This window comes from Sapajus apella, unplaced genomic scaffold, assembly GCF_009761245.1.
Source record: "Sapajus apella isolate SASKATOON/1434 unplaced genomic scaffold, GSC_monkey_1.0 scaffold12, whole genome shotgun sequence".
NCBI classification, from domain to species: Eukaryota; Metazoa; Chordata; class Mammalia; order Primates; family Cebidae; genus Sapajus; species Sapajus apella.
Window position 1 is genome coordinate 17,318,793 of NW_022436952.1, and position 4,892 is coordinate 17,323,684.

The 4,892-nt window shown below is 41.7% G+C and overlaps 1 protein-coding gene across 18 annotated transcripts in view; it reads left to right on the plus strand.

The window, feature by feature from the left end:
- Positions 1 to 4,892, plus strand: part of NCOR1 (nuclear receptor corepressor 1) — a 183,766-nt gene that overhangs the window by 11,758 nt on the left and 167,116 nt on the right. The gene's annotated exons all lie outside the window — the stretch shown is intronic.

Consider the following 4,892-nt stretch of genomic DNA (forward strand, 5'->3'; position numbering starts at 1 on the left):
TCGCTCTTGTTGCCCAGGCTGGAGTGCAATGGTGCGATCTTGGCTCAACGAAACCTCCACCTACTGGGTTCAAGTGATTCTCCTGCCTCAGCCTCCTGAGTAGCTGGGATTCCAGGCATGCACCACTACGTAATTTTGTTGTATTTTAAGTAGAGACGGGTTTCTCCATTTTGGTCAGGCTGTTCTTGAACTCCTGACCTCAGATGATCTGCCTGCCTCGGCCTCCCAAAGTCGTGTCCAGCCACAGTTGGCTTTTTGAATTGAGAAAGTATTGAAGTGGGGACTCCAGTTAGGAGTTTTGTTTTTGTTTTTGTTTTTTTTTTTTTTTGCAGCAATAGGTAGGTGAGGATGGTGCTAATCAGATAGAGAGGCCTGGGAGGCTTCAGCTGTGTGTAAGTTTACAGCTAAACAACTTGCTGTTGGAGTGGGTGTTACTGAGAGCTAAGTACGCTAGCTGCTGCAGAGGCCGTGTGGAGCAGAACAAAGCTGGTCTTTGCCTTCATAGGTGTCTGCTAGTTTTGTTTGTTTCTAAGGTGTGTACCAAAATAAAGTAGGCTAAAAGCATTTGACTTTAACATTTATGGAGTTCAGGGAGCGGGGGGTTCATCAAAAAACAGTCTGTTCGTAACCCTTGTTTTATATTGCTTAATAACCTGTAGTTTCTGTTAGTGGGTCAAAGGGGAGGCAGCAGCCGATGATCTTTAAGATATGTTTCTGAGTTAGAAAAACATAGCTTGAGGAAGTTATTTAGCTTCCCTACAGCCTTAGAGATAATAGAACCAGACTTTTAGGTGAGCTCATGCACACAAAGTCTTAGTACACTGCCTAATATATAACAAGAGCTCAATAAATGGTAACTCTTTTAGTAATGTCTACGTAGATATTATGTCTCTTAATTCAGGCCAAACATCTACAGTTAAAATTTTTCTTACCTTAATTTCTCTGTTTTTCTTTTGTGTTGGTTAAGGAGGGAATTGGCATGTAGTCACCCGTTTTGGTTATGAAATATATTTGTTCTTTTTTTTTTTTTTTTTTTTTTTTTTAAAAAAAATATTTCTTTTTCTGTCTCCCAGCCTGGAGTGCGGTAGTGTGCTTGGCTCACTGCAACCTCCACCTCCCTGGTTCAAGCAATTCCTCTGCCTCAGCCTCCTGATTAGCTGGGATTACAGGCGCATGCAACCACGCCCGGCTAATTTCTTTTCATTTTTAGTAGAGACGTGGTTTCACTGTGTTGGCCAGACTGGTCTCTAACTCCTGACCTCAGGCAATCTGCCTGCCTTGGCCTCACAAACTGCTGGGATTACAGGCATGAGCAACCTCACCTGTCAGTCGGCTTTCTTTAAATCATCCCCAGGTTGGAGAATTTTAGGTGATTGGGATGCCCAGGGTTGTGCTCCTTCTTAGCCTCGTCTTTCCTAACATACTTTTAGAATTGGACTAGAGCTGGACAGCTTTGTGGGAACTGATGTGACCTAATTTGCCTCAGATTAATAACTAATTTTTTAGCATCTGAATTTTATAGCAGCACTGCCCTATCCCATACTTTTGTATTGGGAGGTTTTATTATTTTATCAGTTAAAAATAGAATTTCATATTTTGTAGGATCCTTTTTCTGCTTTGGTAAAATGTGGGCTTCACCTCTGTTGTGACCCTTGGTGGAGTAATTCTTGTTCATCTGAAGTGGCATCTGCAGTCCTGCCACAGTGAAGTATATTTTTAGCTTTTTTTTTTTTTTTTTTGACGGAGTCTCGCTGTGTTGTCAGGCTGGAGTACAGTGGTGCGATCTCGGCCCACTGCAACCTCTGTCTCCTGGGTTTCCTGGGTTCAAGCGATTCTCCTATCTCAGCCTCCCAAGCAGCTGGGACTACAGGCATGCACCACCATGCCTGGCTAATTTTTTTTGTATTTTAGTAGAGTTGGGGTTTCACCATGTTGGCCAGGATGGTCTCTATTTCCTGACCTCGTGATCCGCCCACCTTGGCCTCCCAAAGTGCTGGGATTACAGACGTGAGCCACTACGCCTGGCTATTTTTAGCTTTTTTTTTTTTCCCCAGTATAGCTCTGGGCCACCTTGAACGCCTATCCAGTACATTTTGGTTATGCAAAGGTTTAAGGGCAAAAAGCCAGGAGTTCCTGGTGAGGGGGGGAATGGTTTTTTTTTTTTTTTTTGGCAGGATAGTATTTGAAATTTTTTTGTTGCAAGATTTTCCTTTTGAGTAATGGTGTGTGTATTTAATATGAAAAGATTTAAAAAGGAACTTAAATAGATCGATTTCATTTTGCCATATTGTATTGTTTGTTTGCAAGATAAGAGACTAGTTCTGGGTTTATCTGTTTAATCCAGTTAGAAGTGCTATTGTCTTTATGATAATGACTAAAAATAATACAGTAAATATAATTTTTACTATATTATTTCCATCCTAAAACATTATATATGTTGATGTATAAGATATGAGAAAGTTGCTTATAAAATCTTGACCAGGTTTCTTAATTCATTTTTGCAGTTCATGAGTCAACCTTGTGACTATCCTGAGTTAATGAGTTTTGGTGCAGAGACCTGAAATTATAGTTTGATACTGCCACTTAAGGTGTTCCCTTCCCTTTCAGTCTGAACTTTAAACTAGATTCTTTTATTTCAGTGGGTTTTAAACGTACTCTGCAGAGGTATCTTAGTGAGCCAGGACTGGAGTGAGGGGTGGAGGGAAGGTTGGAGAAGGGTAGCGGGGAGACTGAAAAGATGAATTTCAGGTCTCCCATTCTCACTAAATCAGAATGTTTCTCCATTGTAACTTTTGTACACTTGGCTTTCATTTAAGACTTTTGAGGAAAGCATGCTGGTTAAAAAACAAGACCTGACCACTGTTGCTGTGTATCTCATGGACAGGTTTTGAGGAAGGAGGTTGCATTGGTCTCCAGGCTATAGTTCATGTGAAGGCAGGAAGGGCTTGCTTTGACCTGTAAATTTGTACGCCAGTTGGGGCTAATTTCCTGACTTGGTTAGTGCCTTTTTCTCCCCCTCTTCTGTGTTGGGCTGATAGTACTTTTAAATAAAACTGATTTTTTTTTTTGAGGTAATAAAGTTAACTTCACTAAAGTCACACCATAAAACTAGGACAACAGGAAGGATTACTAAGAAGAGGGAAAAAATGGACAAGTCACTTAACTTGTGACTTTGAGTGACATTGAGTGTAATTGTTGAACTCAGGACTCACCGTAGCTGAAAATTAAACAATATGCATTAAGAAATTATACCTCATGGATTTCTAATCATTTAGGCTACTGTTAGAAAAAAATTAGATGATCCTGGGTTAAGATCTTTCCTTTTGCCTCCCTATTCCATTTATAGCTTTATTTGGGATGTCTGCGTTGGGAGAAGAGCACAGGGACAGATCACTTAAAGCATGTTTTAGGACTGCAGATCAGAATTAGTTGGAAAACTTTTACAAAATAATGAATGGACATTCATGTAGTAAAACACTATAACAATGGAAAGAACCATAAATTCATAATTGCCAGGATACATTAATAAAAGCAACATGCAAAACAGTGTATTTCTAGTATGCCACCATTTACATGAGGGACAAAGTGTGAGTATGTGTAGGATATTTCTAAAGGACACTCAAGAAATAGGTTACTTTGGTTGCCTTTTTTTTTTTTTTTTGAGACGGAGTTTCAGTCTTGTTACCCAGGCTGGAGTGCAATGGCGCGATCTGGGCTCACCGCAACCTCCGCCTCCTGGGTTCAGGCAATTCTCCTGCCTCAACCTCCTCAGTAGCTGGGATTACAGGCACGCGCCACCATGCCCAGCTAATGTTTTTGTATTTTTAGTAGAGACGGGGTTTCACCGTGTTGACCAGGATGGTCTCGATCTCTTGACCTCGTGATCCACCCGCCTCGGCCTCCCAAAGTGCTGGGATTACAGGCTTGAGCCACCGCGCCCGGCTGGTTGCCTTTTGAGAGGGTAACTGGGTAGCAGCTGGAGGAGAAGGGTGAGGAGATTTTTCACTTTGTATTCTGTGGTACTTTTAAAAACTCTTAAGTCCTGCATATAATATTTATTTCCAAAAAGATCAACCCTCCCCACAACGCCACATGTTGGCTTTTCCGCTTCTACCTGGCAGGTGTATAGATGAGAAGAAAGCTCCTCAGGTGGTTTTAATGTGTGGTCTCACTGAACGTCTCAACTCCTCCAAGTGGCTCACTGCTTGCTGAGAAAGCTGCAAAGCATTGCAGAAAGCGTTAGTTTTTCCCATTTTTGCCACAGACAACTTTGTGATATTGGAGGAATTATTGAATTTCTCGGTTTTTCCAATTTCTCATCTGTCAAATAAGTGTTAGTTGGGTGATCTCAAAATCTCCCAGTCCTTAAGATTTGCTGGCTTCCATGCCTTGGGCGTTGGAAGGGGGCGGGGACAGACTGAGGGACAGCTGGTCAGTCTTCTGATTCTTCTCCTGGTCAGCTTTCACAACAGCAGGAAAAGTAAGATTGGGGGAAGGATGGTATATTTATTTAAAATATTTATATATTACATGGTACCACATACAGTTTTTTTCTTTGAGATGGAGTCTTGCTCTGTCACCCAGGCTGGATTGTCGCAATCTCAGCTTACTGCAACCTCTGCCTCCCCAGTTCCAGTGATTCTCCTGCCTCAGCCTCTTAAGTATTTGAGATTACAGGCACGTGCCACCACGCCCAGCTAATTTTTATAATTTTGTAGAGATGGGGTTTCACCACATTAGTCAGGCTGGTCTCGAGCTTCTGACCTTGTGGTCTGCCCGCCTTGGCCTCCCAAAGTGCTGGGATTACAGGTGTGAGCCACCACACCCGGCCACCACATACACTTTTTAAAGTTCTTTCTATAAGTTTTTTCTTTTTTTTTTTTTTTTTTTTT